This window comes from Camellia sinensis, unplaced genomic scaffold, assembly GCF_055761805.1.
Source record: "Camellia sinensis isolate YWXY unplaced genomic scaffold, ASM5576180v1 Unanchor3, whole genome shotgun sequence".
NCBI classification, from domain to species: Eukaryota; Viridiplantae; Streptophyta; class Magnoliopsida; order Ericales; family Theaceae; genus Camellia; species Camellia sinensis.
The window spans coordinates 5,629,897-5,656,641 of record NW_028129178.1 but is presented as its reverse complement, the minus strand read 5'-3'; the positions used below and the strand labels follow the sequence as shown (position 1 = coordinate 5,656,641).

At 39.6% G+C, this 26,745-nt stretch overlaps 1 long non-coding RNA gene and 1 pseudogene across 1 annotated transcript; both read right to left on the bottom strand.

The window, feature by feature from the left end:
• Positions 1-1,587: 1,587 nt before the first annotated feature.
• On the bottom strand, positions 1,588-23,545 carry LOC145816061 (xyloglucan endotransglucosylase/hydrolase protein 2-like; annotated as a pseudogene).
• Positions 23,546-23,783: 238 nt separating this feature from the next.
• On the bottom strand, positions 23,784-25,921 carry LOC114298335 (uncharacterized). The gene is made up of 3 exons (XR_014358538.1): positions 24,910-25,921; positions 24,645-24,720; positions 23,784-23,962 (listed from the first exon to the last, which is right to left on the bottom strand). It is a non-coding gene; the product is annotated as an uncharacterized LOC114298335 (long non-coding RNA).
• Between the last annotated feature and the right edge of the window lie 824 nt (positions 25,922-26,745).

Below are 26,745 nucleotides of genomic sequence, written 5' to 3'. Positions count from 1 at the left end.
GGTTGTTAATTGGGACTTCCATAAGTGGACGGTGAGATTGATTTCTTGGATAAGTCGATTCATAGGCTAGATACTAAGTTATAATTTTTTTTTTTAAATAAGTGCACCATTGTAGTGAGTGAGATAGTGAATCCGGAGAGAGAAGGGAAGGAGATCGTGAAAAAGAGAAGAGGGAAATAGAGAGAAAGGGAGAGAGAATTTGAGGAGCTCATGAAACGCACTACGGGTCTTGTTTTAATGATTCGAACCTTTTATTTTGTAGGCCCTTTTGTAGATATCTTCTTTGAAAAAATGTAGATCAATTTGATAATTGTAACATTTTTATTTTATCGTATTTGTTTATAAAAAAATAGACAACATATATATTATTGAAAATAAACTATATGTTTTTTTAAAGAAAAATACAATTTTCGGATCAATCTATTTTTTTCCATGAATAATACATTGAGGCCTTACAAAATGAGGAATTTAGATCATTAAAATGAGGCTCATAATGAGCCCTATGAATACCTCAAGTTTTCTCAAATTTAGATTTAAACTTAAGGAAAACTAAACATAAATGTATTAGTAATACTATTTTACGCGATGACACTAGAAAATAGAAAGAGTAATGTTAGGAGCACAAATTTTTCTATTAAATTTTAATTTTACATTTTGTTTGAATGGCTGAGATTTTTTTTTATTTTTTATTTTATATTTTTTGAAAACGGGAGAACGGTTTTTTTTTAATTTATTTTTAATTTTACATTTCATTTGAATTTTCTTGTTTAAGTCATTTTATATTTGAATTTTACATTTTATATTTTCCCTTATTATATAAATTCAAAAACCCTCTTCACTTACTTGACAATATGTTAAACACATTTTTTTATTTTATTTTACTGTTTTTGTTGAATTTTCTTTTTTTTGGGTCAAAAAATAAGTTTTTGTTAAAGTTTTCATTGCCTAAGTTACAATACATTTGCATAAGTTTTTTCTTGAATGACCGTATCTTTTTTTTTTTCTTTCTTTTTGGGCCCATTATTTTATTATTGGTATTTATTGCAGAGGTGCAATTTTTTAATGGACCTATTTTGAATGAAGTTACTTTCCATACATTTTGGTGATTTTTTATTATAGAGCCAATGCAAATAATGCTTATTTTGAATTTTGTCTGGGAACATTTTGTTTTGCTCTGAAGTCTATTGTGTAGTGTTCTGCTTTGCTTAATTTGATTGAAGGGTTGTGATGGTGAGATAGTGGCAAATGGTTGTGTTCAAGAAATACTGTATGAAGATTTGACACAGTTGATTCTTATGCTATGAATGAGAAGAATATACAAATGAAGCATTGATTCTGATGATTGCTCATCAAAGTTTGTATGCATATTTTTGTACATGGTGCAGCTCAATTCTATAATATTTCGTGTATTTAGAACTAGAAAGACAGGCCCGAATAGTTGTCCTGAAAAATGTATTAGGTCCGAGAGAAGGTTGAGAATTAGAAGAAGTAGAAAGTGATTAAGCATAATATTATATTGTGAATTCAATAGTTTTAAACTACACTTATCGTCAGATGATTATGTAATAGGAAAATAAAGGGCTGCTATCACTGTGGGCATTCTGGGGGATATGTTAGGTGTTTAGTTCTATCATTGCAGTAATCATAGTACATATAATTGTGCTTTATGACTTGATGTCTTCTTTCTTGGTCAGGAGACAGTTGCCAGTAATTCTTTCCATTCCACCAGAACTTGGAAGAATTGCATGATTTTCTGTGAGAGCTGTCATAGGGGCATCCGTCAATGGCAAAGCCCCGGAAGTGACTTATAAACGGTGCATGAGCCCAAATGATTTTAGTTTTTCCACCATTCGTGGCCCAACTATCTCCGTCCCATATAGTTGCCATTAGTTGCATTGGTTGTGTTGGGAAGCCAACTCTATCGCGCCTGTTGTTCTTGAAAACTCGAATGAGATATTCATCAACAAAATAACTGTTGGGGGGAAAGGCGATTAACAAAATAAGTTAGAACTCTAATAGATTGTGATTTATGGAGTGTGATATCATTTTCAATTTCGATGTTTTTGTTGTTTTCAAAAACAAAAATAATGGAAAGTTTGAAAATATCAAAATAAATGAATAAATAAATTTCATCTTTGTGTAGACATATTTAAAAGACAACTTAAAAATGTTTCCTTGAAACAGGGTATTTTCAATTTTCATATATAATGATTTTATTTCTTTTGAAAATAGCTCGCTTTCAGAAGCAGTTTGTGGAATAAGTTTATTTTTCAAATTGGAATGCGTTTAGGTAGTTACCTTACACTATTTGATGTTGGTTCCATAGGATTTTGTAAGTATGGAAGTCTGCGGTTGGATCAAACCATACATGGATCCTCTGCTCTCTACCCCCTTTTCCTTTTAAAAAGACATTCGTCTGAACTCTGATGGGCTTCCCTTTTCTGTTGCCCAAGAACTCAAAATCCAATTCACTATCTTCCGATTTCAACTGCCAAAAGAAAGAAAGAAAAAAAAGGATTTACATTATGTTATCAATGACACCTTTTTAGTAGGAGTTTCTTGCATTGGATCGACTTTTTTTTTTTTTTGGTCAGTGATAACCTATGCCAAGGAGCACGGATATATATGTAAATGTGAACTTGCATAGAAGGCTGTTACGACTCCTCCAGAGTCATTGGCTGGTAGCTTAATGTTCATATGGTAGAACCCAAAAGTATAATTCAACTTGGATTTAATTCCAGATCCTGGTTGGTGAACAAACATCATTGTCACAAAGAATAAATCTTGGCTCTATATATTATAACTTGGTTAACAGCTGAAATTTGAACACACTTTCGAAATTTGCTATGAACTAAGACACAATCTATTTGAAACAAGTTAATGAGCTTTACTCTTCCATTATTTGTTTGTTTGTTTTTTCTTCGCATTTTAATTACAACATGGGATATTTTGGTGATTGTACGCTTAGAAAAGCTTGAAAATAGATGTGTTATTCTATAATTTTTCTTTTTGGATGATTATTCAATAGTCCTAGAGTATTCTATAATTTTCCTTTTTTTTTTTGATAGAATGTATATTTGGGGAAAGAAATGGAGATTATGAATGAGATAAATCGAAAGTGAAAAATTTAGTAAATTCAGTTTACATGGCACCTGATATGTAATTTCAATAATAAGGAAATACCACTATGTAATGAGTTGGACTTATCAGATAATTTTAATGAGTGACAAAAAGTGGGGTAAGAGACGACCACTGGATTCATTGAGAGAGAGCCCGATTTCTCTGCCTTGATGCAAATGGCAAGATATGTTGAGCCCGATTTCTCTGCCTTGATACATGTATAAGACTTGATCTATGCAAAGTAAATTTTTGTAGCTAAAATTTGTACATATAAAAGGCTCTGATCTATCAAAATTGATGATAATGATGAAGAGGTTGAAGAGTGTGGCAAAGAGGTCGAAGAAGTACTTGGAAGAGGCACATACAACTCTGTTTTATTTTTAATTTTTTGATTTTTTTTTTGTGTGATGATGATGAACGGATAGGATTTGGTGATTATGTTGTTGTTAATGAACAAATAGGATTAGGTACATGTTTGGGTATGATTTGGATTGGTGTTTGTGTTTCCAAACTGGTGAGCAACTTTGTGTTTGTGTTACGAAGGTAAGAATGAAAGGAGATGTGAAGTTGCTAAAAACTTTATTGAAATATTTAGGTGGGTTGAAAGAGCCGTTTTTTTTTTTTTTTTTTTTTTTTTTTTTTTTTTTGACTCATTTTGTAGTATGGTATACAGACTAATCCTTGGGTTTGAAATAATAATTCATCCTCATGAAATGGTTTTCAAATGGTTTTTAAGATATTCTTAAGTGATTTTTCGAATGGTTTTCAATGTTTCATTGTGTTGGATTTGTGTTATTATTATTATTATTTTTATATATTTTTGTTGATTAGGTTGTGTTTCTAAGATTTCAGTTTCGATTTGTGTTTGTGTTTCTAAGATTTCTGTTTGGATTTGTGTGATTAGGTATGCATTCAATGGAACCACAGAAAAAGTTGGAAACAAAGCTTAAGAGACACAAAGCATTGAAACAGAGCATTGAATGTTTCTTTTCAATCAAAGCAAAAGAGACCCATCAATTTGGGTTTGTGTTTCTAAGATTTGGATTTGTATTTGTTTTTCTAAACCTTAAACTGATGTGTTTGTGTTGGATTTGTGTTTTTAAACCTTAAACTGATATGTATTTGGATTTCTCTTTCTTTTTTTGTGTTCTGTTTCTTTTTTCATTTTTTTTTATTTATGCATCTTTCAATTTATATGGGTTGGTGTTAAGTTATGTTATGTATTTGGGTTGGTGTTTCTAAATCTTAAACTGATATATATTTGTTTTTTTTTTTGTGTTGTCAGGCGAGGGTCTTGACATTGGTTTGTGGGGATTGTTGACATTGGTTTGGGTCTTAACATTTTCTTTTTTATTTTTTTTTCTTCAACCCGCATGTCTCTCATGGGTCATTATTTTTGTTTCATTTTATTTTATTTCTATAACCCAATTTAAATTTTCACTCATAATTAATGGACTATTTCTTCATCCCTGTTGAAGACATGGTGAATAAATTGAAAAGAGACAGAGTAAGAAAAGAGATAGTGGTCGATTTTCTGAATTGTGTTGCGCATTCAAATGCTTGGCCACTATCACATCTTTATTTATTTTATGTGCTATTCAAATTGTGTTGATATATTATTATTATTTTTCAATTGGAATGCAAAATGTGTTGATATATTATTATTTTTTTCAATAAGAATGCAAAAAAAATATGTGAAAGACAAACCCCGCAAAGGACTGATGGCTACTTCTTCCTACCAACAAATTGCTTGGATTGTTAATGGTATTTATTTATTATTTATTATTTAGTAAAATACGTAAAAGATCTTAGATTGTTTAGATTGAAAACATGCAAATAGTTTAGATTGAAAATAAATCAGAAATTTAATATTTAAATTTATAAAATTAAAAACTCAATAGTTTATTTTGTTATAAGTATTAAATTTTAAGTTTTTTTTTGGGTTAATTTTTCTTAAATTTTAATGATACCTATAATTATTCAAACAAAATTGGCTTATGTGTGGTGGTAGCATACATTGTTTCTAATATATTCATGTTCTCCATGATTAATTAAATGTTGAGGATGCATTAAATTAATTAATTAATTGACATTATACGTAGAAATTATAACTACATTTTAATCCCAACATTATTTACGTCGTGCCTTCAGGCATGGGTATACGCTAGTATATATATATAGCAGATCAGTAAAATATTTTATAGAAAACACTAAAATAAATAAATAAATAAATTTAGTGAAAAATAATAAACTCTGATATAAATATGTCTATAAACCCTAGTAGATCGAAATTCCTAGAGAGAGAGAGAGAGAGAGAGAGAGAGAGAGATACCCTAAACAACAGCAGTGAGGGAGGATGATCGGCGGTGAGGTACGAGCAGCGGTGAGGGAGGATCTGCAGTGACGGAGGAGCGGCAACCGTCGTTCGTTGTGTGAGAGAAAGGGGGGAGGTGAAACCCTAAACTTCTTGGCAACGGCGGAGAGAGAGAGAGAGCAGCAGTGAGGGAGGATGATCGACGGTGAGCAACAAGCAGCGGTGATGGAGGATCGGCGGTAACGGACGAGCGTCAGCCGTCGTTCGTTGTGTGAGAGAGAGAGAGGGAGGAGGTGAAACCCTAAGATCTTGGCAACGGCGGAGAGAGAGAGAGAGAGAGAGAGAGAGAGCGTGCTTTGTGTATGAGATGATATGAGATGAGAGCAGAGTGTTTTAACCAAACCCTAGACACGCACATATATATAAGGAGGGGCAAAATAGTAATTTCACATCAGAGTTTATACGGGGCGGGGATCGGGCCGGGTCCGGGACTGAAAGATGTATCCTCGTCCCCGGCCCGAACATCACCGAGGATACATTTTTAAAAACCGTCGCCGACCCGTCGGGGTTTTTTTTTGAGAAATAACCGCTCAATTCGAGGTCGGGGGATCGGGTCCCTGTCGGGCCGGGTTCCGATTGCCATCTCTATTCAACTATTCCTTTATTAAGGGTCTAATTGCTTTTTGAAAGATAAAAGACAAAGTAAAATATAATTATATATCATCTTTTTTTTTTCCTTTTGTTTTTAAAATCTTACATAAATTCATGATATAAATACAATTTAATTAATTTTTGAAATGCCTGCATTAGCCTTTACCCAACAAAGCCCGACACATGTGCCTTGGTGTTGATGCGAAAAGGGTTTGTTTGTGGTGAATTACTTTGCTGCTTTGAACTATTGTTGGATGCAATTGAGTAGTGATGGTTATTGATGTTTGGTGCTGTTGCGGGGGAGTTTGGCTTCCTTAATAAGGACCATTGCTATGGTGATTAAATTTCATGGGACATGCTCACTATGTTGCTCACGAGAGGCTGATTGTATTTATTTATTTATTTTTATTTTGATTTGTATCTGTTTGGTTGGTTTTTTACCAACTTTTTGTTAGTGACTTGCATATTATTATACTTTTGTTTGTTGTTCCAACTTAATTGAGATAGAAAAGTTTCATCAAAAAGTTATTTTATTATTTTTTATTAAAAAAAAAATGAAAAGCCTTTGTTTTATGTAACACTGAGAGGATAATTTTTGGTAAAAATTAGGCCGAGCTAGGAGATGGTCATAGTGGCCCACAATACAAAGGGCTGAGTAAAAAAGGCCGTAAAAGTTACTCCGGCCCAAAAGAGGTATGGAATTACTCTATAGAAGTTACTTCGGTCCGGAAGCAACTTGAAGTTAGACCGGTCTTGGAGTTATACCGGTCTTGGAATTATACCGGTCGCGAATCGTTAGTTCGGTCTAAACACACCATGGTTCATACAAGGAAGAACCGAGATAAGGTGTAATGAAAGGAAGAACCGAACTAAGGATGGTTCGGCCTACTCTGTGGCTCAGCATAACCAGGTTTATCTCGGTCGTATGGTAGTTCGGCCATGACAAAAACCATCCCACTTGGTTTAAGCAGTGGGGGGGGGGGTGTAAAAGGATAAGCATTATCCTTAGGAGTACGAATCCTAGGAGGACTCTGCATGGAGAAATAAAAGTCCTACTAGGATTGTGCCATTCGAAACCTATAAAAGCTCACAAACATCACCTTGGAGGAGGTAACACAAAAAAGACAACACACAATTTTGCTTTCTGAATATATTGAGCTTTGTCTACTTGTCAAGTTTGCTGACTTAGGCATCGGAGAGGTTTCCGGCACACACCCGCCGGCTAGCTCACGTTTGTGTTTTCAGGTGACAAAGCGACGTTGTACGGAGGAACGCGGACTTAGTCAACAGGATTATACGAGGAGAATTATTTCCTTCCCGTACAATTGGCGCCGTCTGTGGGAATAACAGACAGAACAAAACCTCTTGATTAAAGCTTCTCCCCTTTACAATCAATGGCACACATTGAAGAATTGCCGCAGTTCGCCGTCGACGGGCTAACTCTAGATGGGGGTGCAAGGCATGAAGGATTACCTTCTGTCCCTCCCATGGCGGACTTGGAGCCCCAACGACATAACTCCAGGAGGGATGCTAGGGGAAGGCGAAATAACAGCCCCCATCACTCTCGTTCACAAAGTCCTGACAGGCAACGACGGAGGATTGACCCTCAACCTCTAGAAGACCGCGTGAAAAAGCAAGATGAATTGATAAGAAAGATGGCGGCGGACATGGAGGCCTTGAAACGCCAGATGAAGAAAAAAGAAGTGGCGATAGGAGAGGGGCACAAAAACAAGACGCCTCCTCGCCACTCAGAAATTCGTAGTAGGAATACTACACCCTCACAAGGAAAGAGTAGAAGCCTTAGGACAAGCGATACTCAATCATGGTCTTCCAGAACTCGTCACTCCAGGTCTGAGAGGACGAGGTCTGAAAGATCATACACTGAAGGAAGCATATACTGGCCCTCTCATTCGCATCAAACCAGATCTAGACAGACAGAATTACCCAAATCATCCGACTTACGAACCGTGCTCGAAGAGAAGGCACGATGCAAGGAGGATGCCAGGGCAAGGGATCCACACAGAGTTTCAGCCTTACAGCGGTTGGCTCCTCGGACGCATGGAAGCGTCGAGGTTGGAATGCCAATACCGTGTCCTGCCTATGAACCGACGGACAAGGCATTAGCAAGGCTGCAGACTTCACCGTTTGTTCCGGCGATTGAAAACGCGCCTCTACCATCAGGCTTCCTTCAGCTGAAATTCACTACATATGAAGGGAAGACGGATCCCTACTCACACTTGAGCCACTTTCGCCAAGTCATGGCTGTATACAAGCGAAACGAGGCCTTAATGTGCATACTCTTCCCATCAAGTCTTGGCGACCTAGGCTTGACTTGGTTCGAGAAACTTCCAGAAGGCAGCATAGCCTCTTGGGCACAATTGGCAGAAGCCTTCATGACAAGGTTCCGAACAAACACTAAAACCCCGGTGGAGATCGACCAGCTACTCTCCATCGACATGGGCGATAAAGAGACCCTGAGATCCTACAACAGTCGCTACTGGGAGACATTCAATCAGATTGGGGACTGCCCCACCAATCTCGCCATTGCACAGTATAAAAGAGGCCTTCCAGTTGGGAACAGACTGAGGGACTCGATCACCATGACGCCACCCCTCACTATGGAAGCCCTGATGGAAAGAGTGCATCAGCACATCAGGGTAGAAGAGGATGGCGCACGTGCCAAAGCAAAAACCAGTGCGACCGCAGTACCAGAAAAGAAAACCTCAACAAAGGTCAATGCAATAGATCGTCAGAACAGAAACGGAACGTGGCAGACGAGATAACGGAGAAGACCCGGATAAAAGATGGTTGAGAATCCGCACTGCCATAACCACGGTGTTCAAGAAACCGATATATCGGATTCTGAGCGAAATAAGAGATGAGCCTTTCGTCAAGTGGCCAGCCAAACTAGGAGAAGCCCAGAAGGACTATGACGAAAAATCGCGGTGCACCTTCCACAAAGAAAAGGGGCACCGAACTGAGAATTGTACACCATTGAGACAGCACCTGGAGGAGTTGGTGGCGGCAGGTCACTTGGACAAATACATTGAAGGAGGGACGCAGCCAGCCCCCCAGGATCACAATAACCCCAACGGAATGCCAATCAACGCCCCACCTCAAGGCATTATCAATGTGATACATGGAGTCTTTGAACCTGAGCGTATATGCGAGCTCAGGGGATCGATCAAAAAGGCTGAGCACTTTAGAGAGGTGCTAAGTGCCCAACCTGCCATCAAGAAGGGGAAAACAGAGGCAACAAACGTCATGTCTTTTTCGAATAAAGACTTGGATCGAATATACTGTCCTCACAATGATGCCCTGGTCGTCACTCTCCGAGTCAAGGATTTTGACGTCAAGAGGATTCTGATTGACCAGGGTAGTTCATGTGAAATCATGTACTACGAAACATTTAAACAACTGAAGCTGCAAGACAAGGACTTGGCGCCTGCAGTATCTCCCCTAATTGGATTCAACTCCATGCCAGAATGGCCCGTCAGAAAAATAATTCTTCCAGTCAGAGCAGGAAGCGTAACAAAACAAGTGGAGTTCTGGGTATTGAAGGTCCCCTCCACTTACAACATCATCCTGGGCAGGACATGGCTGCATGCCATGCGATCGGTGGCATCATCTTACCACCAAGTAATGCGGTTTCCCAACGACACCGGAATAATTGAAGAAGTCTATGGAGATCAGATCATGTCAAAGCAATGTTTCGCTACAGTGAATGGCAGCCGCGCTGCCAAAGGATATGTTCATTCGGTGGAAGAACCTGAAAGCAATGGACTATTCACGGATGTCGGCAAAGAGGCTGATCAGAAAGCAGTGGAGGACTTGGTGGAGGTAAAAATAGATAAAAAGAACCCGGATAAGTTCTTCTTGCTCGGCTCGTTGTTGTCCAGCACTGAGAGATTAGAGGTCTTGGAATTCTTGACCTCTAACATCGAAGTGTTCGTCTGGACATCCTACGACATGCCAGGCATTGATCTAAACTTCATCAATCACCAACTCAACGTCCACCCATCCGCCAGGCCAGTCATTCAGCGCACACGCAGATCGGCACTTCACCATGCCGAAATTGTGGCGGAAGAAGTAGGTAACCTGCTGGAGGCAGGAACAATTAGAGAAGTGCACTACCCAAGATGGATCTCCAACACGGTCGTAGTGCCAAAGAAGAATGGCAAATGACGTGTCTGCGTCGACTACAAAACAGTCAACAAGGCATGCCCAAAAGACAGCTTTCCTCTACCACGGATAGATCAACTGGTGGACCTAACGGCGGCGCACAACCGACTTAGCTTTCTGGATGCATACAGAGGCTACCACCAAATCGCCATGCATGAGCTAGACCAGGAGGTTACATCTTTTACAACTCCAAGAGGACTATACTGTTACAAGGTCATGCACTTTGGCCTGAAGAACGCAGGGGCAACATTCCAACGGATGGTCACCAAGATGTTTGAACCATTGCTAGGCAGAACAATGGAGGCATACATCGACGACTTGGTGGTCAAAAGTAAGGATGAGAATGACCATCTCAAGGACTTAGGGGAGATGTTTGAAATCTTGAAGAAACACAAGTTGCGCCTCAACGCTTCCAAGTGCGCATTCGGAGTAAGATCTGGCAAATTCTTGGGCTTCCTGGTGACCAACCGAGGTATAGAAGCAGACCCCTCCCAGATCAAAGCAATCCAAGATTTGGAGAGACCCAATTCTGTGAAAGAAGTACAGCATCTCACCGGCATGGCGGCCGCACTCAACCGATTTATCAGCTGGTCGTCAGACAGACTACGACCATTTTTTCATGCCTTAAAGGCCAAGTTTGAGTGGGATGAAGAATGCGACCAAGCTCTGGAAAGCTTGAAGGAATATATGTCTTCCCTACCACTGCTTGTTACCCTAGTACCTGGTGAAGAACTCTTCTTATACCTGGCGATCTCTCAGCACGCAGTTAGCGCAGTGTTGGTTCGTGCAGAAGGAATCTAACACTTGCCCATCTATTATGTCAGCAAGACGCTGCTGGGAGCCGAAACAAGGTATTTGTCACTGGAAAAACTGGCATTAGCCTTGATGATGGCCTCCAGGAAATTGGCACACTACTTTCACGCCCACACCATAGTCGTCCTCACAGCTTTTCCACTAAAAGCTTTGTTTGAGAGGGCGAACTTTTTTGGGCGAATTTTGAAGTGGGCAGTAGAGTTGGGACAATTTGACATCAAGTTCCAACCCAGGACCGCAATAAAAGCCCAATCTTTGGCAGACTTTGTCACAGAGTTTACACCTGGAAGTCATCATATCTGCCCAGTCGACCTAACTGATACAACCGAACTGGGGACGGAAGTTGATGCCGGAATAGTGCAACCCCTAGTAGAAGGTACTCAGTCAGACCCCAAGGTAGACCAGACTAAAGACAACAAGGAGGAAACAAACCAAGGTTCACCAACAGTACAATCAAATGGCGAGGGGCAGACAACAAGCATGGACCTTGAAGAAAACACCATTCTTGACCCCACGACATCATCTGACCCCTCCACTTGCTGGAAGTTATTCGTTGGTGAGATGTGGAAGCTCTTTGTGGATGGAGCATCCAACCGGCATGGTGCAGGACTCGGCATAGTCCTCATCTCACCAGACGACCTGGTTGTAGAGCAAGCAATCAACCTTGGCTTCCCAGCATCAAACAATGAAGCGGAGTACGAAGCGCTTCTCGCAGGACTCAAATCAGCATATTACATGAAGGCCACCGAACTAATGGTCTACAGCGACTCACAGCTGGTCGTAAATCAAATTTCTGGCGACTATGAAGCAAAGGATGATAGGATGGCCAAGTACCAAGAGTTGGTTAGAACAGAGATCAAGAAATTTGAAGTAGTAAGGATAGAACAAATTGGCAGAGAGGAAAACAGCAGAGCAGACGAACTAGCAGGCTTCACCTCAATGGCAGATTCCTCCATACCTCATCCACTACTAATCGACTACCTACCTAGACCAAGTATTGAAGAACTAGAAGCAGAAGAGGTATGTTGCGCAGAACTAGGCCCCTCTTGGATGGATCCCATCATCCTGTTCTTAAAAGACGGCATCCTACCAGAAGAGAAAAAAGAAGCCAACAAAATAAGAGCGAAATCGCAGCGATTTTGGCTTTCCCCATCCTTGGCATTATACAAGAAATCATTCTCAGGACCTTACCTAAAATGTGTTCACCCCAGCAAAGTGGAAGCATTCTTGTTCGAAATACACGAAGGGGTGTGCGGAAGCCATCAAGGAGGAAGATCGCTAGCTTACAGGGCCATTTCACAAGGATACTGGTGGCCATACATGCAGGCAGACTCAGAAAAATATGTGAAGAAGTGTGAGAAATGCCAAAAATTCACACACCAAATACATCAACCAGCCAGAGAACTCCTACCATTGACTAGCCCATGGCCTTTCACAATGTGGGGCTTGGACATAGTAGGACCACTTCCAACAGCATCCGGCAACAGGAAGTTCTTTCTCGCGGCAACAGACTACTTCACAAAGTGGGTGGAAGCAGAAGCATTGGCATCAATCAAAGAAAAAGATGTGAAGAAGTTCGTTTGGCAGAATATCATCACTCGTTTTGGCATACCAAAAGCCTTAATTTCAGACAATGGCACTCAGTTCGACGGCAGAATCTTTAGAGGCTTTTGTGAAGAATACAAGATAGAGTTCTACAATTCTACACCGGCATATCCTCAAGCAAATGGCCAAGCAGAAGCATCAAATAAAGTCGTCTTGGATGGACTGAAAAAAAGGTTAGAGAAGGCAAAAGGTAAGTGGGCAGACGAACTTCCTCATGTTTTATGGGCTTATCGCACCACACCTCGACGATCAACAGGAGAGACACCATTCTCCTTAGCCTACGGAATGGAAGTAGTAATCCCACTGGAAGTTAGCCTCCCCACAATTCGAAGCGAAAACTTTGATCCAGACTTAAATGGAGAAGCCATAACATTGGAACTCGACATTGCAGAAGAAAGAAGAGAAAGAGCACTAGTACACATTGCTTCATACCAACGAGAGTTGATTAGAAAATACAACAAAAAGGTACATCCAAGACAATTTAAGATCGGCGATTGGGTACTGCGCAAAGTAATGGGAAATACCTTGGTACCAGGAGATGGCAAGTTAGGGCCAAACTGGGAAGGTCCTTACAAAGTGGTTGGGTTAGCAGGCAAAGGGGCATACCACCTAGAAGACAAGGACGGCAAAGCAATTCCTAGGCCATGGAACACGGCCAATCTCAAGTTATTTTACTTTTAAGCTTTACTCTTTTAAACATGTGTAATTTCTTTTTCTTCAATAAAACAATCGATTCTTTTCAGCATGAGTTGTTCTTTGTAAAAGTTAGCTTTAGTGAAGATAGGAATATTGCAAACATATTATTCTAAGTTAGCTGGAAAAACTAACTTAGAGGTTGGTTGGAATAAACCAACACCCCTCCTAAGCCCAGGATAAGGATCCAGGCTGCAGGACGTTTGGTCGGAATAACCAAACATTATTCTAAGTTAGCTGGAAAACACTAACTTAGAGGTTGGATGGAATAAACCAACACCCCTCCTAAGCCCAGGATAAGGATCCAGGCTGCAGGACGTTTGGTCGGAATAACCAAACATTATTCGAAGTTAGCTGGAAAAAACTAACTTAGAGGTTGGATGGAATAAACCAACACCCCTCCTAAGCCTAGGATAAGGACCCAGGCTGCAGGATGTTTGGTCGGAATAACCAAACATTATTCTAAGTTAGCTGGAAAAAACTAACTTAGAGGTTGGCTGGAATAAACTAACACCCTTCCTAAGCCCAGGATAAGGATCCAGGCTGCAGGACGTTTGGTCGGAATAACCAAACATTATTCTAAGTTAGCTGGAAAAAACTAACTTAGAGGTTGGCTAGAATAAACCAACACCCTTCCTAAGCCCAGGATAAGGATCCAGGCTGCAGGACATTTGGTCGGAATAACCAAATATTGTTCTAAGTTAGCTAAAAAAAAAAAAAAACTAACTTAGAGGTTGGCTGGATTAAACCAACACCATTCCTAAGCCCAGGATAAGGATCCAGGCTGCAGGACGTTTGGTCGGAATAACCAAACATTATTCTAAGTTGGCTGGAAAAACTAACTTAGAGGTTAGCCGGATTAAACCAACTCTTTGGACTCTTCAGCCAAAGTATGGGCATGGCTGAAGATTGGTTGGCTGGATTAAACCAACTCTTTGTACTCTTTAGCCAAAGTAAGGGCATGGCTGAAGAGTGGTTGGCTGGATTAAACCAACTCTTTGTACTCTTCAGCCGGAGTAAGGGCATGGCTGAAGAGTGGTGGGCTGGATTAAAACAGGGGAAGGAAAATGGATTTGCTTACCAGATTAAAGAAAAGGGGACTGGAGATGGAAACAGTAGCAGCAAATGAAGAGCACGAGCTTGATAGTTGAAGAAGTAGAGGCACAGAGAGAGAGAAGACGAAGAATAGTGTAGATGAATGATTCAAAGATGAAAGGGTTGTTTTGTGAAAAAGACAAAAGGCAAAAAGGGCGGGACTGTTCAAATTTTTCGTAGTACGAGGGCGGCGTGACAGCTGCCCATAGCCTATCACAGCCTGCCACGTGTCATTGGAAAGGGAAGCGTTACAGTTACTGTGATTGAAGAGACGTTTTGACCGAACAAGCAGAGCATGGAGTGAAATAAGCTCGGTCGGAAGGCTAAAGAGTTTTTTAGCTCGGCTGGAGAAGCTAAAGGGTTTTTTTAGCTCGGCTGGAGAGGCTAAACGGTTTTTTAGCTCGGCTGGAAAGGCTTAGAAAGCTTCAGCTCGGCTGATAGACAGGTAATCCCAATCATGCTGTGCAGATGGAATTAAGGGGCAATTGAGAGGGTAATTTTTGGTAAAAATTAGGCCGAGCTAGGAGATGGTCATAGTGGCCCACAATACAAAGGGCAGAGTAAAAAAGGCCGTAAAAGTTACTCTAGCCCAAAAGAGGTATGGAATTACTCTATAGAAGTTACTTCGGTCCGGAAGTAACTTGAAGTTAGACCGGTCTTGGAGTTATACCGGTCTTGGAATTATACCGGTCGCGAATCGTTAGTTCGGTCTAAACACACCATGGTTCATACAAGGAAGAACCGAGATAAGGTGTAATGAAAGGAAGAACCGAACTAAGGATGGTTCGGCCTACTCTGTGGCTCAGCATAACCAGGTTTATCTCGGTCGTATGGTAGTTCGACCATGACAAAAACCATCCCACTTGGTTTAAGCAGTGGGGGGGGGGGGGTGTAAAAGGATAAGCATTATCCTTAGGAGTACGAATCCTAAGAGGACTTTGCATGGAGAAATAAAAGTCCTACTAGGATTGTGCCATTCGAAACCTATAAAAGCTCACAAACATCACATTGGAGGAGGTAACACAAAAAAGACAACACACAATTTTGCTTTCTGAATATATTGAGCTTTGTCTACTTATCAAGTTTGCTGACTTAGGCATCGGAGAGGTTTCCGGCACACACCCGCCGGCTAGCTCACGTTTGTGTTTTCAGGTGACAAAGCGACGTCGTACGGAGGAGCGCGGACTTAGTCAACAGGATTATACGAGGAGAATTATTTCCTTCCCGTACAAACACAAATTTAGCTGTGCCATTGAAAAGTGTTTTAAGAGCAACCACAGTGGGACTGTTTGTGCGTGTTAGTTTTCAATTTTTTGGAAAGTCTTATTTTCAGCTACAATGGAGCTGCTACGTGCGCTACTGTGGCATTGATCCCCTGCTGCTAAGTGCGTGGTTGTTAATTGGGACTTCCATAAGTGGACGGTGAGATTGATTTCTTGGATAAGTCGATTCATAAGTTAGATACTAAGTTATAATTTTTTTTTTTTTTAAAACAAGTGCACCATTGTAGTGAGTGAGATAGTGAATCCGGAGAGAGAAGGGAAGGAGATCGTGAAAAAGAGAAGAGGGGAATAGAGAGAAAGGGAGAGAGAATTTGAGGAGCTCATGAAACGCACTATAGGTCTTGTTTTAATGACTCGAACCTTTTATTTTGTAGGCCTTTTTGTGGATATCTTCTTTGAAAAAATTTAGATCAATTTGATAATTGTAACATTTTTATTTTATCGTATTTGTTTATAAAAAATAAGACAACATATATATTATTGAAAATAAACTATATGTTTTTTTAAAGAAAAATACAGTTTTCGGATCAATCTATTTTTTTTCATGAATAATACATTGAGGCCATACAAAATGAGCAATTTAGATCATTAAAATGAGGCTCATAATGAGCCCTATGAATACCTCAAGTTTTCTCAAATTTAGATTTAAACTTAAGGAAAACTAAACATAAATGTATTAGTAATACTATTTTACGCGATGACACTAGAAAATAGAAAGAGTAATGTTACGAGCACAAATTTTTCTATTAAATTTTCTAGCAAACACTCACATGGATATGAGACCCATATCCAAATGAGACCCACACACATATGAGCGTTTGATAAAAAATTTGGAATCTCAAGTATTTTTGCAAATCATAAATGGGATTAGATTGTTTCTCGTCATGTAGTTTCAACTACTCTAATATGAGATTTTTGATTGATAATAACACCATTCAACTACTCTAATATGAGATTTTTGATTGATAATAACACCATTATATATCATTGTCATAGTTAATATTTACTGAGGATGAACGGCCCATGAGCCCTATATTAAAGAAAAGGAATAATATTAGAGACTTACATTTGACATTCTCAAATATACCGTAAATGATCAAGCAAGAAAGTAGAGTTTCACATAATTGAATATACAACAAATAAAAAATTGATACCTATCATTTCATATCATTGTAAGTGAAATTATAAAAATTTTATTAAGGTTTCAAATATTTAAAAAAAAAAAAAAAAAACTCGCTAGAAGTTTCATTATGATATCCAAGAGGTCCATTATTGATTCCTTTAACTTCTACTCTCGCCTAATTATTCAAACGACAATGCTACGTAGCTCAAATTTTGTGGCTCAAAAGTGGCTCAAATGGCCAAAACGACGTCGTTTTGAGTACAGAACAACATAAAAATGGCCAAAACGATGGCCAAACGTTTTGGCCATTTGAGCCACTTTTGAGCCACAAAATTTGAGCTACAAGACATTTTCTTTATTCAAACCCACGATTCTCTCATGGTCTATCCTATAAGTCGCATGTATAACGTTCTACAAAATAAAATAAAATAAAAAAGTAAAAAAAGAAGGGTTTCTACCGTACCAAATTACCAGTAGTTGAATTTGACATTCAAATGGGTCAAAGAAAATTTCATCACCATATTTTTCAGACTCAAAACATGAAAAATGAAGTCATTGAATTTTTTTTTTTTAATGACAAATAAAGAGTCTATAAATACCCTAATCTTGTCGAAGAGAATTCATTGCTACTTTGGAATTTTTATTATTTCTATCTCTCTAGTTTCTATATTATAACTACATTTTTTTTATTTATTATTATTCAAAGCTCTCTAAGAAGTCTGTAAACATTTTCTCATATTGTACCCACCTTCTCTCCTGAATAAATCTCATGGAATGAGCAAAATTACCTTTGCAACCTCCAACTTATGGTGATCTAATCACTATTCTTAGCATTGATGGAGGTGGAATAAGAGGGATTATCCCAGGGACAATCCTTAACTTTTTGGAGTCTGAGCTTCGGGTAGGATAAAGGGTTAAGTATATTTTACTCTTTCAATTTTTATTGAATATCACTTTTATTTTTTTATTTTTTTCTTCTCAACTTTAAAACTGCATAGTTGAACTACTCACACTATTATAAAAACAAATAAAGATCACATTTTTTTTGTGTGATATATATTATTTAATCACTCCTTTTAAGTTTTATTAAGGGCAAATTACAAACACCCCCTTGAGGTTTGGTAAAAATACAGATTCCCCCCTGAGGTTTGAGAAATTACAAATTACCCCCTGAGGGTCAAATTTTCATAACAAATTAGGAGAAATTAGGGGGGAATCTGTATGAAAATAAAAACCTCGGGGGGCACTTTGTTATGGAAATATAAACTTCAGGAGATGGGATGTAATTTCTCAAACCTCAGGGGGGAATCTGTATTTTCACCAAACCTCGAGACGGGTGTTTGTAATTTGCCCTTTTATTAAAGTGTGATATTTGGGAGTGTGATTAAAAGGGGTTATTTTTAATCATACTTTTTAAGTGTGCTTAATAACATTTAGATCACACTTTTTAAGTGTGATTAAAAATATTTAGATTACATCTTTTAAGTGTGATTAATAACATTTAGATTACACTTAAAAATATTTAGATCAAATCTTTTAAGTGTAATTAAAAGTATTTAGATCACGCCTTTTAAGTGTGATTAAAAATATTTAGATCACATCTTTTAAGTGTGATTAATAACATTTGGATCATATCTTTTAAGTGTGATTAATAACTAATAAAATCTGTGATAAAAAAGGATTTGACATATTTGAAAAATAATCAATATTATTTTTGTATGCACATTTGAATAATGTAACACACGTTGTATACTATACTTTTGTACGAGTAAGAAATAATCTTCTCGTATAATCCTGTTGATCAAGTCTGCGCTTCTCCAAACGTCGTCGCTTTACTCCCTGAAATACAAACGTGAGCTGGCCGGCGGGTGTGTGCCGAATACCTCTCAAATGCCTAAGTCAGCAAAATAGACAAATAGACAAAAGTTCTATATATTCGAGAATCAAAGTTGTGTTACCTCTTCCAAAGGTTATGTTGTTAGCTTTTATAGGTTCCGCATGGCACAATCCTTGTAGGACTCTTATTCCTCAATGTAGAGTCCTACTAGGAGTCACACTCCTCAAAGATAATGCTTATCTTTCAACACCCCCTCACTGCTTAAACCAAGTGAGACGGTCCTAGCTTGGTGGTACGACCAAACGACCAGGCTAGTATTGTCATGTGGAAATGACAACTCAGACCGAGGTATGCCTTAGCTCGTCCCTTCCTTTATCTGTTTGTACCTCGGTTGTGCCCATTGAGACCGAACTAACCTCAGCAAGCTTCCACCGCGTCAACCAGAACGAGGTCCATCAAGTGAAAGCACCATACCGCAGCTTCGAATACCCTGACCAAGCTAACTATCTCTACTCCGGCCGTGGTGACTGTGATTATTCTTGGACCGAGCTAACACATGCTAGGTCCCTTCCACACCTGGATCGAGCTAACACCTGGACTGTGGCTCACTTACTAAGCCCTTCTTACTATGGCCCATAGAATGGCCCATTACCCAGCTCAGCCCGATTTACTCATAAATTACCCTCTCAATTGCCCCTTAATTCCATCTGCGTAGCATGATCAGGATTACCCGTTTCCAGCCGAGCTAACCACTTTAGTTTTTTAACTGAGCTAAACTGTAGCCTTCAACCGAGCTAAATTCATATCGGGCTACATTTACACCGAGCTACTTATCTGTCCGGTCAAAATGTCTTTTCAGCCGCTGCAACTGAATCGCTTTCTATTCACTGGATACGTAGCTAGCTTCTATTCGTCAAGTATAGCTGTCACGCCGTCTTCGTACTTCGCGAGATTTGAACAGTCCTGCCCAATTTTCACTTTCTCTTTATACAACACTATCCGCACTACTTTGAATTTCATTATCTCTTTTCTGACTAACTCTTGGTACTTAGCCATCCTTTCATTTTTTGCTTCGTAGTCGCCTGAAATTTGGTTTACCACCAGCTGTGAGTCACTGTAAACCATTAGCTCAATAGCCTTCATGTAGAGTGCTGATTTTAGTCCTGCCAGAAGCGCTTCATACTCCACTTCGTTGTTTGATGCTAGGAAGCTAAGGTTGACTGCCTGTTCCACTACTAGGCCATTTGGTGAGATGAAGACTATGCTGAGTCCTGCACCGTGCCTATTGGACGCTCCATCCACAAAGAGCTTCCACATCTCTCCAACGAACAGCTTCTAGCAAGTAGAGGGATCGGATGATGCCTTGGGGTCATGAGTGGTGTTGGTATTTTCTTCCAAGTCCACGCTTACTGTTTTGTAGTCCACGTAGACACGCCATTTTTCATTCTTCTTTGGCACCACTACTGTATTGGATATCCACTTGGGATAGTGCACTTCTCTGATAGCTCCTGCCTCTAGAAGGTTTCCCACTTCTTCCTCCACTATCTCGGCGTGGTGGAGTGCAGATCTGCGAGTGCGCTGTATGATTGGTCTTGCAGTTGGGTGGACATTCAATTGGTAACAGATGAAGTTTGGGTCAATGCCAGGCATGTCATACGGCGTCCAGGAAAACACTTCGATGTTAGAGGTCAAGAATTCCATGACCTCTATTCTCTCGGTGCTGGACATAGATGAGCCAAGAAAAAAGAACTTTTCCGGGTCCTTTTCATCTATTCTTACCTGTACCGAGTCTTCCACTGCCTTCTGTTCAGCGGCTTTGCCAACATCCGCAAACAATTCATTGCTCTTAGGTTCTTCCACCATCTGAACAAACCCTTTGGCAGCTCGGCTGCCATTTACTGTGATGAAGCACTGCTTGGACATAATTTGGTCTCCAAAGACCTCTTCAATTACTCTGGCTTCGCTGGAGACCCGCATTACTTGATGGTAGGTTGACGCTACTGATCGCATGGCATGTAGCCATGTCCTTCCCAAGATTATGTTGTAAGTGGAAGGGACTTTCAATATCCAGAATTCCACTTGTTTCGTCATGCTTCTTGCTTTGACTGGGAGGATTATCTTGCCAACTGGCCACTTTGGCATTGAGTTGAATCCGATCAGGGGAGATACGGCAGGTGCCAAGTCTTTGTCCTCCAGTTTCAACTATTTGAAGGTTTCGTAGTACATTATCTCACATGAGCTCCCTTGGTTAATCAAAATTCGCTTGACGTCGTAATCCTTGACGCGGAGAGTGACGACCAGTGCATCATTATGAGGGCAATATATCCTTGCCAAGTCTCTGTCTGAAAAAGACATGATGCTCGTGGCCACTGTTCTCCTCTTTTTAATGGTAGGTTGCGCACTTAATACCTCCCTTAAGTGCTCAGCCTTCTTGATCATTCCCCTGAGCTCACGTACTCGCTCAAGTTCGAATACCCCATGTATTACGTTTATCACACCTTGATGTGGGGTGTCGATTGGCATTTCGTTTGGGTGATTGTGGTTCTGGGGAACTGGTTGCGTCCCTCCTTCAATGTACTGGTCCAGATGCCCAGCTACCACTAACTCTTCCAGATGCTGTCTCAACGGCGTGCAATTCTCAGTGCGGTGCTCTTTTTCCTTATGGAAGGTGCACTGAGATCTTTCATCATAGTCCTTTTGTGCCTCTCCCAATTTAGCTGGCCATCTGACGAAAGGTTCATCGCGTATCTCACTGAGAATCCGATAGATCGGTTTTTTGAACACCGTGGTAATGGCAGTGCGGACTCTCAACCACCTTTTATCGTGGTCCTCTCCGTTGTCCCGCCTGCCTCGCCCGTTTTTGCTTGGACGTTCTACCGCGTTGACTTTTGCCAAAGTCTTTTTATCTGGTATTGCAGTTGTACCAGACTTTTTTTTAGCACAGGTGCCATCCTCCTCCACCCGAATGTGCTGGTGTACCCTCTTCATTAAGGCTTCCACTGTGAAGGGGGGCGTCATGGTAATTGAGTCCCTCAGCCTGTTTCCAACTGGAAGACCTCTTTTGTATTGCGAGATTTGTTGGGCAATCTCCTCTCTGGTTGAAGGTCTCCCAATAACGACTGTTGTAGGGTCTCAATGTCTTCTTGTCGCCCATGTCAATGGAGAGTAGCTGATCGATCTCTACTGGCGTCTTGGTGTTTGTTCTGAACCTTGTTACGAATGCCTCTGCCAATTGTGCCCAGGAGGCTATGCTACCTTCTGGTAGCCTTTCGAACCAGGTTAAACCTAGGTCGCCAAGGCTGGATGGGAATAGGATGCACATCAAAGCCTTGTTTCGCCGGTATACTGCCATAACCTGGCGAAAATGGCTAAGGTGCATGTAGGGGTCTGTCTTCCCCTCATACGTGGTGAATTTGGACTGAAGGAAGCCTAAAGGTAGGGGCGCATTCTCAATTGCCGGAACGAACGGCGAGGTCTGCAGCCTTGCTAATGCTTTGTCTGTCGGTTTGTAAGCAAGACGCGGTATTGGCATTCCCACCTCGACGCTTCCATGCGTCCGAGGAGCCAATCGCTCAAGGGTTGAAACTCTGCGAGGGTTGCGTGCCTTGGTATCCTCCTTCCATCGTCCCCTTTCTTCAAGCACAGTCCGTAAGTCGGACAATCTAGGCAACTCTGTTTGCCTAGATGATGTCTGGTGCGTACGTAAGGGCCGATAGGTGCTTCCCTCAGTGTAAGACCTTAATGTTCTCGTTCTCTCAGACCTGGAGTAACGAGTCCTGGAAGTCCTTGATTGAGTGTCACCTGTTCTGAGGCTCCTACTCTCTGCCTGCGATGGTGTGGTATGCCTACCACGATCTTCTGAGTGGCGAGGGGGCGTGTTACTTTTGTGCCCCTCTCTTGTTGCCACCTATTTTCCTTTGATCTGGAGTTTCATAGCCTCCATGTCCGACGCCATCTTCCTTATTAACTCGTCTTGTTCCTTTACGCGATCCTCCAGAACTTGAGGATCGACCCTCTGTTTCTGTCTTTCTGGACTTTGAAAGCGACGGGGACTATTAGTCTGCCTCCCTCTTGCATCCCTCTGGGGGTTCTATCGCTGGGGCTCTAAATCCGCCATGGGAGGGATAAAAGGCAAACCTTCGCGCCTCCCTCCCTCTGGGGTTTGTCCGTCGATGGCGGACTGCGGCAAATCTTCATTGTGCGCCATTGCTTTCAACTAGCGAGAAAAACTTGATCAAGAGGTTTTGTTCGTTCTAGTCTTCCCATAGACGACGCCAATTGTACAAGCAAGAAATAATCTTCTCGTATAATCTTGTTGATCAAGTCTGCGCTCCTCCAAACGTCGTCGCTTTACTTCCTGAAAACACAAACATGAGCTAGCCAGCGGGTGTGTGCCGGATACCTCTCCAATGCCTAAGTCTGCAAAATAGACAAATAGACAAAAGCTCTGTGTATTCGAGAATCAAAGTTGTGTTACCTCTTCCAAAGGTTATGGTGTGAGCTTTTATAGGTTCCACATGGCACAATCCTTGTAGGACTCTTATTCCTCCATGTAGAGTCCTACTAGGAGTCACACTCCTGAAAGATAATGCTTATCTTTCAACACCCCCCTCACTGCTTAAACCAAGTGAGATGGTCCTAGCTCGGTGGTACGACCAAACGACCGGGCTAGTATTGTCATGTGGAAATGACAACTCAGACCGAGCTATGCCTTAGCTCGACCCTTCCTTTATCTGTTTGTACCTCGGTTTTGCCCATTGAGACCGAACTAACCTCAGCAAGCTTCCACCGCGCCAACCAGAACGAGGTCCATCAAGTGAAAGCACCATACCTCGGCTTTGAATACCTTGACTGAGCCAACTATCTCTACTCCGGCCGTGGTGACCGTGATTATTCTTGGACCGAGCTAACACATGCTAGGTCCCTTTCATACCTAAACCGAGCTAACACTTGGACTGTGGTCCACTTACTAAGCCCTTCTTACTATGGCCCATAGAACGACCCATTACCCAACTCGGCCCGATTTACTAATAAATTACCCTCTCAACTTTGAATCATAACCACATATTGAATGGAATAATATCATACATTTCATAAATTGAATTAAATGTTCAAAAGTATATACAAAGGAATTAAATAAAAAAAATTTAACTGTGCTTACATATATTAAAAAATGAAAAAACTTAACAAACTAAGTTATTTAATTCTTTGACCCATATTTTGCATCTCTCCAAGAAATTTCTGACCTGAAAAATGAAAACACAAATTAATTCAGAAACCGCAGAAGCATATGAATAAACTAACTATTTATAGAGACTATTCTAGTCTTACAAAAGATATAGTCGGACTTTTTCTCATCACACCGACTCTTCATCTCCTGCTTCAATAGAAAAAGAATAACTACTTTGATTGAACAATCAATTCTCATGGAAAAAATGGACCAAATATCTTTAAGACAGCTGAGTATGAACCATGACTACAAGGCAACAATGCTCAGGAGAAGGAACAGGGTTATGTAAAACATTTTATCCGTACCCTTGAATATAGGAAAACTCATGTGTTAAAAGATTTCAGTAGTAAACTCATCATCAGACATGAACATGCGGACAAATTAATAGCCAGAAGAGAATTGTATGGTTAATAAAACCTTATGCAGCTAAGGAAATAAAAATATCAAGCTGTTAATAAAACCTTATGCTCAAATATAAACCAAATCTACATGTTCATATGTATGGTTAGGTATTTTCATCTAACTGATGATGGTGTGAGTTCAACACAATATTGACACCTATAAAGGGTTGCCTCATAGGATGGGGTATATACCCAAAAGAAAAGAATCTACACAGACCAGGAAGAGGGACAAACAAGGAAATCCAATAAATATACCAAAATGAAAAGAGGGGGGGGGGAAACTAATATGAAACTTACCAGGTGGAACTATAGCAAGTGCTAATGCATTACTTTCTTCTAGTTCGGCAGCTTTAGGATTTGTTTCATTTAAACCCTGCACTCAAAATGTGCAAGAATCATGAATATAAGAATCAGAACAACAAACCCAATTGCAATTAGAGCAAAAGGAAGCTCCCATTACTGTGAATCCAAATTTGATCCAATTAGAAAATCCAATTCAACCCAAATACAACAATTCCCAGTTTAAGGAGATTACACAATAATTAATTTTAAAGTTACTTACCAACAGATCCTCAGTTTGGTCAGTTGATATCAACGGTGGAACTTCCTCCTTCTCAGGCTCAGGCTCAGGCTCAGGCTCAGGCTCAGTCTCCTATTGTGTATCTACCAGTGTTTCTTTATCTTCAGCTTCTTCAACTTCTTGTTGTTCACTTTCTTCAAGGCAGCTTGCACTGGTTCTTCACTTGTCTCCTCATACTCCAATATTGTTATTAACAACCAAATCAACACAAATATTCCACAAATAAACAATGTCAATACCCTGCTTATTCTGACATCAACATTCAACTTACACAAAATTTACAAACCAACCACAAAAACTAGGCCTCATTTTAACACAAATACTTTGGACTAGGAAGGACAAGCAAAAAAAATATTACAAATTGGTCAATAACATATTGTAAACAACTGTGCTTCATGATACCCACATCCATGGTAGCAAACAAAAAATTCCGAGCACATGATGCCGGCACTTGAAATATTGGAACATTATATGTTGTGATGTAGTTTTATGTAAAAATAAAATAAAACTAACAGAATTACATTACATAGTGCTTGAACTAACAATTTGCCAACAAATTCTACCAGTTGATGTCTGGACATTGAAATATCATAGGAAATCAAACCTAAATGCTCCAGTTTATTTTGCAGGTTTATTATTAATTTGGGTCACTCTAATCTAAGTCTTAACAAAACATGAAATAGTTCATATTCATCTAATGCAAGGTGGATATACAAGAGACCAACACATTTTAAAATAATGAAGACCTTTGCTAACATATAAAAGTCATGTTGACTACTTTTTGGTCACATAAATCAATGAATTATATAAAAAAATAAAAAATAAAATAAAAATCAAACAAAATATTTTCAAGGATCATAGAAATCTAAGTTTGGCTTAGGCAGTTAAGAAACCAATCACATATCAATAAAGAATCACCATGAGGATTGATAAAAAATTATAACAACTCAGCAACTAACATTAGTAAGATAACAAAAAAAAAAAAAAAAAAAAGCCCTATTTGCTAGAGCTAAAATGGTTCCAACTTTCAAGACAATTTGATTTCCTTTGCTCTTATTTCTCAAAGAATCAAGATATGAAAAGACCTAGAAGAGACTAAACATTCAAAATAAACTTTCTATTTTCAGATTATGAAAATTGAAAACAAAACCAAGCTGAGTATTAAACCTTCCCTTCATTTATGGAATTTTAAGATGTACACCAAGTAATAATTTATTCCCATGGTATGTAGGGGGTTGCATCAACATGTTTAGACTTTATATAGCGCCAGGAAAAGTTTGATGATTTATTCTGACATTTTCACATTGTCATTAGTTGATGATTCCTTTTGATTATGTTTTATTAAATTCTAGTTTGAGACTCTAATATACTAGATTGAGCAGTGGTTAAAATGGTGAAAACTGATAAGTCAAGAAAATGCATATCTACAATTTACAATTATGACTAACCCTATCTAAACTGATGTTTTTGGTTTTGTGCCATTACAGTAGCATGCAATTAATAGAAACCAATGCCGCAAGGTCTAACATAGACTTGGTTTTTCAGCTGACATGAAAATAAAAGTAACAAACAATTATATTAGCAGACTTGTAATAGTATAGAATTACAAAGATCACCTCAAGTCTTTAGTTCCAGTGGATCTAGTCTATCAACTATCATAACATGACGTCCTCTAGGGTATGATAAATTTAACAATGTAGCAATGCAATATGTACCAATGTAATAAAAAAATGCAAGCAAAATTAAACTAAAAATGGAATTAATTCCTGGAGATGTTTTGATAAACTTGATGTGTATTTAATAAGTTGATAAAGGATC